General features: G+C 42.1%; 1 pseudogene; it reads right to left on the bottom strand.

Moving 5' to 3' along the window:
* Positions 1 to 804: 804 nt before the first annotated feature.
* On the bottom strand, positions 805 to 1,494 carry LOC102850701 (annotated as a pseudogene).
* Between the last annotated feature and the right edge of the window lie 7,643 nt (positions 1,495 to 9,137).

The following is a 9,137-nucleotide window of genomic DNA, read 5'->3' as shown; positions in this document are numbered from 1 at the left end:
ACGGCACATAACAACAACAACAACAACATACTTGGACCAGGAAGCTGTCCTCAGAACAAAATAGGGAAACACTGCATGGTTCAGAATCAGGAAGCGAGTGCATCAGGGATGTGTCCTGTCTCCATTCCCTTTCAATCTATATGAAGAACAGATCATTTGGAGACTGGGCTTGATGAGGAGGAATGTGGCATTAAGATTGGGGGAGGGGAGTTCTGGTGGCCTTGTGGCATGGAGCTGCAACTACAGTCCCAGAGGCACACGGTTCGAATCCACCAGATGCTCTGCCGGGAAAAGGAGGAACAATCTCCTCCTGTACCAGTCAGATCTGATTTGACGGTACACTCACACACACACAAAAATAAATAAATAAAAATGTTTAAAAAAAAAAAAAAGAGTGGGGGAAATCTCTTCCACAACCAGCTTATGTAGATGACAACCCAGCTTGCTGAAACTGAGGAGGATATGAAGCACTTGTTGCTGAAGGTCAAGGACTGTAGTCAATATAGATTGAAGCTCAACATCAAGACAAAGATTCTTTTTTTTTAAACTATCAAAATATTTATTAAAAGCCAAATCTTTTCTCCATAATAAACAGAAAACTCATGTGATTGAAAAGATTCAAAGAATCATTCCAAACCCACTACCAAACTGTGTCTCACTAAATGGTAAACTATTTTGACATTTAAAATTAGAAAGTCTATACACAACTAGAAGGTAAGCCGGGGAATGGAACCACCTGAACCAAATAAGGCCAGGCCAACATTTACATTTCAGTCTTTTAATAATTAAGCACATAAAACTGTACTACTTAATGTATTTCTCCATGAACTTGTTTTGAAATTCAGATCGCAGTGTATCATTTATAAATCTTTTGTCTTTCTTCTGATCATCTACACCTTTTGCACAATTCTTGAAGACAACGTCATCATCCCATCTTCTTTTTACTTTAAAGTTAACCTGAGGCTGGGATGGACTGGTGAGATTAAGAAGTGGGTTTCTACTCAAAATGTTTTCCATCCGGATTCTTTCTTCTTCAGCTTTTTGTTCTTGTTCCTTCCTGGCTTGCCCTTCAGCTCTTTCTTTTAATTTTTTCTAGTTCCGCAAGAAGAGCTGCAGTGTCATCATCATCACTCTCCTCTTCATAATCTTCATCTTCATCCTCCTCGTCGGTTAAAGGATCATCTGCGTCAAGGTTAGCAGCAGGAATCTGGTCTAGCCTAGGCTTCTTTGACACTGAAGAAGAAGTTGTATGTTCTCGTGTGAGACGATCTCTATTTTTTTCTCTTGCGGCAGCTCTTTCTCTTCCAACTCTCTTCTGAAGTCCCGATTGTGAACTTCTTCAGGGGCATCCTGAGTTGTTTGTCTATATTTTATCTTTGTATGAGAGGGTATGTCTCTGCTTGAATACTGCTTGGGAAGCTGGCTCAAATCACCTTCTCCTTTTCCTCTTCCACCTCTTGCAGGCTCAAAAGTTGGTCTGGCTGCTGTTGTCATTTTGGCCGAGATCTGAAGCAGCAGCCTCTACCGATCACACAGACTCTATTATGCCTACCGTCTCCCAGAAGCCTCTGCCGCGCAGCGCTGGAGCCCAAGACCAGGAAGCGAAATGCCATCAGCGCTGCAAGACAAAGATTCTTAACCACTGGGCCACTTGGCAGCACCACAATGGGTGAAGAAGAGCTTGAAGTTGTTAATAGTTAACAGCTTGCCCGGTTCCACAATCAACACTCTTGGCACCAGCAGGAAATCAAAAGATTAATTTAATTGGATGAATCTGTCAGGGACCCCTCCAGAGAACTGAAAAGTAACGATGTCAGTCTAGAGACTAAGGTGCACCTGTTCCAGTCCATGGTCTTCGCATTAACTTGCTGTGCATCAGAGAGCTGGATAATGCCTAAGGATGACAAGAATAATTGGTGTCTTCGGGTTGTGGTGCTGGAGAAAAGTCTTGAACATACCATGGACTGCCAAGAAAACAAATAGATTTGGCTTGGAGAAAGCGAAACCAAGTGTCTCCTTGAAGGCTAGGATTTTAAGCTCCATCTTACATACTTTGGACATGTGGCCAGGAGGGACTGATCCTTGGAGAAGGACATCATGCTTGGAAGGGTTGAGGGACAGTGTAGGAGAGGAAGACCCAGATGAAATGGGTTGATACAGTGACTAGGACAATGAGGGTAAGTGTGTTGGAGTCAGTGAAACTGGCTCAGGACAGGGGAGAGGCTTCAGAGCTATTGTGCATAGGATTGCTATGAGTTGCAGGTGACTTGCTGGCATATAAAAACAACAAAGGAAAATAGTAGCACTGTTGTAGAAGAATGTTCCATTAACTGCAAAAGCATTTGACAGTATCAAAACAAATGGGCTAACATTGAGAAGAACGAGAATCCTGGAATACTTTTTTGTGCTTATGCGAAACCTATACTTGGACCAGGAAGCAGTTGTCAGAAAAGAGCAAGGAAACAGCACATGGTTTAAAATCAGGAAAGGGATGCATCCTGTCCCCATACATTTTAATCTATATGTGGAATAGAACATCCAGGAGGCTGGACTCTGAGGAGGAATGTAGCATCAGGTTTGGAGGAAGACACAACAACCTGTGATAGGCAGATGACACAACCTTGCTTGCCGAAACTGAAGAAGACCTGAAGTGTTTGCAGCAGAAGGTCAAGGCCTACAACCTTCAGTGTGGATTGAAGTCAACATCAAGAAAACAAAAATTCTAACCCCAAAGCTAATTGGCAGCACCATGATAGATGGAGAAGAAATTAAAGTTGTTAACAATTTCAACTTGCTTGACTCCGCAGTCAACAATCCTGGCACCAGCAGTCAGGAAATCAGAAGACAAATTGCATTAGGGAAATCTGTTAGGGACCTCTCCAGAGTGCTAAAAAGCAATGATGTCAGTCTATAGACTAAGATGTGCCTGGTTCAGGCCATGGTCTTCACAATTACTTGCTATGCATCAGACAGCTTGACTGTCTAAGGATGACAGAAGGGAATCAATGCCTTTAAGTTGTGCTGGAGAAGAGCATCGAATATATTATGGACCACCAAAAGAACAAACTGGTTTGTACTGTAGAGGGTGAAACCAGGCTGTCTTTTGGAGGCAAGGAATTTTAAGTTCCATCTCACATACTTAGAGGCACATGGCCACAAGGTGCCAGTGCTTGCAGAAGGTCGTCAGGCCTGAAAAGATGGAGGGACAGCACAAGAGAGGAAGTCCCTGGTTGAGAGGAATTGACACAGTGACTGGGATAATGGGGTAAGTGTGTCAGACAGACAAGCTCAGGACAGGGCAGGGTCCAGAGTCATTGTACATAGAATCGCTATGAGTTGCGGATGACTTAATGGCATGTAACAAGAAACATCACTGTTGTAGTCTGAGATACTTCATTTGCATCAGAAGTCTCAACAGAGACTTGCACCTGCAATTGATATGCAGCACCTCCTGCCAGCCTGGGACCTGTCGATTACAACTGAGAATAGCCTGAATATGCTATCTGCTGGAGGAGAAACCAGAAGAATTTGCAGGATTTCTGGTAACCTTGAGGGGAAAGAAATCAAAGGAATGAGCACAGCACTCTGAGTTTGCTCCATGACCCTGGCTTTGCCGCTTCCCAGCTGCATGATGGACAGTTTATTATCTTCCCCCAGTCTCAGCTGCTTCATGTGGAAAAGGTTGGTCAGTGAGCTAGATGCCTCCTAGAGCCCCTGCAAGCATCTTGTGCCAGGGACCGAGATCCTCCGCCTGGTACCTGATAAGGCAGACAGATGGGGCAAGGTTAAAAGAACTTTCTCAGTGGCTTATTCTTGGACACTTCTTTTCATCTTCTGATAAGCATAGCTGTTGTTTTCATAACCTGCCAGTGAGTTCTGTAGAGCTATTATTCTAATTCTAAACAGAATAGGCACTGTACTTAATCACAAGAAAACAGAAAAAGGCATCCCAGAGGTCAGCAGAGTAATTTGATGGGCTCAAATTGCCAGCATTCTGCTTGCTCTCAGAAAACCACGCTTTAAGGAACACAGATTTAGAGCCAAAAAACAAGCAAGAAGCCTTCTGGGAGTCCATAGGAGCAAAAGCAGTGTTGTAACCAAGAAATTCCTTGGGTAGTGGCACTCTTTTTCTGAGAGTTGCCCCATGAACTGAAAGACTAGCCCTGAATTGGTAGAAACAGCAATATTACCTCTATAACTGCACATACCCAGATTAGCGCCCTGTCCCAACACAATCTGATCAACATCCATCAGATCTTTGAAGCCAACTTATATTTCTTTTTTTTTTTTGAAGCCAACTTATATTTCCAAAAATCCTTTTGGTTGCTGAAAATGACTTCAAAATTGCATCTGAACCCTTCTATTCAGGACACAGGTTGAAGGCTCTGAGTTATATGAGGAAGGAAATGGTGATGGAAATTTGTTTCATCACGTTTTCCCAGAGAAAGGTTATTTGCCTCGAGGCAATTTCATTGTGAGTGGAAGCGACAAGGAAGCATTGTTCAGAGGACAATGCCGGATGCAAGGATTATGCAAAGTGGACTCTTGACCTCCCCAAAGAAGTTGGATAGGCCATTGTTTCCAATATTGAGCCGAATGATATGACTGAGACTTAGCATTCTTTGTTTACATGGATGCCAAGATATAAGCACCTCTTACATGTGGATGATTAGATATTATTATTTGACCTAGATGTCTACCTCTGTTAACTGGTGTTTGAGATTTCTCTTTCATTTTTCTGCCAAAGACCATAGATCATCTTTCTATAGCTGCTTGACTTTTATCTGCAATAAAAGAGATATTTCTTCCTATTCCTGTGCTTCCTTTGCTTCTCTCTTCCTGAACCCTGCCTTGTCTTGTGCCTTGTCCTGTGCCACCTCCCCGAACTCCCCTCCTCAGCCACACATTCTTACATACCTCTCCATGGGCTCCCATCCCCATAGGAGCTCGGATGTGGATATGAGCCAGGGCCTTTTTATGCAAAAGGAACACTTAGAAAACACCTCTGCAGAAGGCCGTGGTGACGTGGCCAGAAAGATCTAGATATGTAAGAGGATCTTGGCCATATTGTGTTGTTAGGAGCTGACAAGTCAGCTGCAACTCACTGCAGCCCTGTGAGCAGATCTGAACCATGCCTTGTCCTGTGCTGCCTTCAGTCCCTGATACGCTTCAGCCCATTATACTTTGCCAATTCATTTCATTGAGGGTTTTCCTCTGTTCTGCCACCTGACCCAGTGTGATATCCTCCAAGCACTGGCTTCTCCTCTGACAAACTCGAAGTATGTAAGATGAAGTTTCACCATTCTTGCCTCTAAGAAGCATCTTGTTTGCACTCCCACCAAGATAAACTTGCCTGTTTGGATTTTTGGTAGTTCCTGGGATATTCTGTAAAACACCACAATTCAGAGATGTTAGTTCTCTCATCTTTATTCTTTGTCCAGCTTTCAGATGAATACAAAGTAGTTGTTGTTAGGTGCCACCGTGTTGAGTACAACTCATCATGACTCATCATGAACAACAGATCTGAACTGGGGCCTATAATTTGGATCAGGTACACCTTGATCTTGAAACTGTCTTCGTTGCTCTTTAGCACTTTGGAGAGGTCCTTATCTGCACATATTTCCAATGCAGCATGTCTTGATTTCTTGACTGCTGTTACCATAGGTGTTGATTGTGGATCCAAGTGAAATGAAAGAGTCTGGCTCTAGTGCTGGATTTCTTTTCCCGCCCTTGAGGTGGATTCAATGGAGGGTTAAAGCAATCTAAGCAATTAATTAGATAAGTAGAAGGCTCTAGAGCAGCTTGCAAGTGTTTTTAGCCAGGTGCCACAAAGTAGACTCAGGCTTCAGACCCAGGTGTTTCAGAGCAGAACTATCATAAAGGGCTTTCAGTGCCTGATTTTCTAGAAAAGAGATTGCCAGGCCTTTCTTTTGCAGAGTTTGTGAGTGTACTAGAACAACCAGATCTTGAACGTTTTGGTTAGGTTCAAATGCACCAGCGGTTCAAATCCTCAGGAGAAAAGTCAGAAACCTCCCATGTGATTTACAGCCTCCGAACACTAGCCGTAGGGTCTGCTCTGAGTTGGTTCTGATGTGATGGCAAAGAAAACAAAATGCATTCACCGCTCACACACACAGGGAGTCCAAGGCTTTTCTTACTGCTCTTCAAAGAGAATTTTAAAGATGCTGCTTTGTAATAAGGTTACAGTTATGTTAAGTCTTTTAGAAGCTTAACCTTTTCCCATATAACTACCTGATCTAAAGCTAAGAATACAGAATAAATTATTTAATGTGATTTTAAAAATGTTAAGGAAATGTCTGATGGCACAGTATCTCCCCTTGTGTCTTTTGATTGTGATAAATGGTCTTGAGTTAAATCTCCATTCTGATGCAATGGGGTACTCTGAATGATTATCTCTTTTTACAGTGTATCCACACTGTTTTCTTTCCTAAAACGTGCACATGGATCGATAAACTAGAAACAGTTTAGTTTTTAAAAATTCAAATATGCATGAAAGTAAATAAAAGGTCAAATTTTTTAAAAGTATACTAACCCTCAGACACAACAGAAACTCTCTTTGCCATATTTCTGTCAGATCTTTTAAAGAAAGAGAATGTTTGTTATATTGGAAGCCCTTCTTTGCATCCCTCCTTATCCGATTCTTTTCTTCCCTGGAGATCACTACCATTCTAACCTGTGTGTCATTGATGTCCATGTTTTATATTTTCACCACACACACACACACACACACACACACACACACACGTGCACGTGTGCTTGTAGATTTTTAATTGCCTAAATAGATTCATGTAGGAGGATGCAATCATGTAAGCTTCACCAATGAGCATTTTTCACCTGACATCGTGTTTTTGAACTAATGTGGCTGTCTGTAGCTCTAGCTCATTGATCTTTGCTGTTTTGTGGCATGCCATTGTGTGACCACATCACGATTTGTCAGCTTGTCTGGAGCTGGGTGTTCCACCGTCACCACGTTCCAAGTACTGCTGCGGTGAACTTCCTGACAGAAGGCCTCCTGGGCGTGTGTGAGTGTTTCATTTGGACATCTATGGAGAAGATGAATCGCTGCCTGCTTGGGTATTTTTGTTTTCATCTTTCCCACTCAAGCTTGCTCCACTCCCTCTAGTTACACTGGCTCACCAGGCATGCCCTGCCTTCTGCCCTGTGCCCCAGTGGTGTTTCTGCTTGCACTTCCTCACCTCTTCATATTTAACAAGCACACATGGAACACTTATCATTTATTTATTATAAATTATAATTACATTATAAATTACAAGTTATGCATATTTTATTCAGCAGAATGTTTTCAGGGTCCATCCGTGCCACAGCATCTATTAGAATTTAATTTCTCTTGTAAAATACTGTAACCCACTTATAAGTATTTGTATAAACAGTAATTCATTTTGTTCCTCTTAACAACTCTGTGGTATGAGTACAAAAATGTACCTCATTTTACACTGAAAAAAACTGAAGTACAGAGTTGTTAAGTGACTTGCCCAGTGTCACATAGCTAGTTAATGGTCAAGTCCAAAGTCTAGTTCTCAAGTATTTGGTTTTAATGGTGTTTCACTTGGGCTTTCCACCAGGGCTTAGTCAGGCAGCACCATCTCTGTGAGGCCTTCCCTAAGCACCCACTTTAGGCATGCAGCCTCATCCCTGCTTGCTGTACGTTGCTTGCTCTGTTGGTTTTAAGTTTTTATTGTGATAAAAATTTATATAACAATACATTAGCCATTTCAACCATATTTACCTGTATAGTCTGATATTAATTGCATTTACCTGTTGTACATCCATCACCATTATCTCTTTCCATATTTTCTCTCACACATAACAGAAACTCTGCACACCTTATATAGTGTTGTATGGTATCACTGAGTTGGTTTCAACATTCCATGCCTTCATATACAGCAAATTGAAACACTTCCCACTCTCACATTATCTCTGTAATCACATAGATCATCCTCACATCTTGAGAGTCTTTCTCTTTTTTGCTGACTCTCTACTTCCCCAGTTATGCTGATAGAGGCTAGCCACCTTTTATCATGCCCAAAGTAGATGAGATGAAGACCTCACATCCAAGGGGCATTTGACTATGCTTCTTCCAATACAGATTTATTTGCTCTTTTGGAAGTCTGTCATATAGTAAATGTTCTTTATTGACACTGCATTTCAAAGGCATTAACTCTTGTTGAGTTTTCCTTATTTGTTGTCCACTTTTAATATGCTTATAAAGTGTTAAAAATACCATGCCTTGGATCAGGCATAAAGATATCCTTGATCCCCATTTCCTCCTCCAATGCACCATTCATTGTTGTTGTTGTTGTTGTTGTGTGCCATTAAGTCAGAAGCAACCCATAGCTGACCCTCTAGCAGATTTTGAGAGGCAGTAAATTGCGCAGAAGGAGCTTGCCCCTCCTTCTTCCCAAGAGCAGCTGGCCACTAATGTTTCTTTTGGTAACCACCAATAAACATTATTGTCTCTTTCTCATTGCTGTCAAGTTGGAACCGACTCATAGCTGACTCTTCTGTGGATTTTGGGGAGGTTATAAATCACGCATTTGACACCAAACATTTTGCAGTTTGAGCACTAAGGTGTGTCTGATTCAGGCCATGGTCTTTCAGATTACTTGCTATGCATTTCAGAGCTGGACAATGAAAAAGGATGACAGAAAAAGAATTGATGCCTCTGGGCTGTGATGTGGGAGAAAAGTACTGAACATCATCCCATGAATGGCCAAGAAAATGAACAGATGTATCCTGGTGAGCAGCCAGAGTGCTCTTTGGCGGCAAGAATGATGATGAGGTTCTCCTCATGTACTTTGGGCCTGTTGCTAGGAGGGGCTATTCCTTGGAGAGGGACATGATGCTGAGAAGTGTGGAATGTCCACAAAGGAGAGGAAAATCTTCAATAGATGGATTTCCATGGTGATTGCTGCAATGGGTTCTTGTGTGCCAGAAAGTGTGAGGATGGCGCAGAATAGAACAGGGCTCAGATCTTATGTTCATAGGGTCACTATGAGTCGTACTAGACTCAATGGCACTTAGCAATAACAACAACAACAACAACAACAACAAGAATAAATCGTGCAGGAGGAGATTGTCCGTTTTTCTCCCTCCAG

Source organism: Elephantulus edwardii, unplaced genomic scaffold (assembly GCF_000299155.1).
Source record: "Elephantulus edwardii isolate Elephantulus edwardi_28Jun2011 unplaced genomic scaffold, EleEdw1.0 scaffold00051, whole genome shotgun sequence".
NCBI lineage: Eukaryota > Metazoa > Chordata > Mammalia > Macroscelidea > Macroscelididae > Elephantulus > Elephantulus edwardii.
Note: the sequence above shows the minus strand (reverse complement) of the source record. Positions and strands in the feature narration are given on the sequence as shown.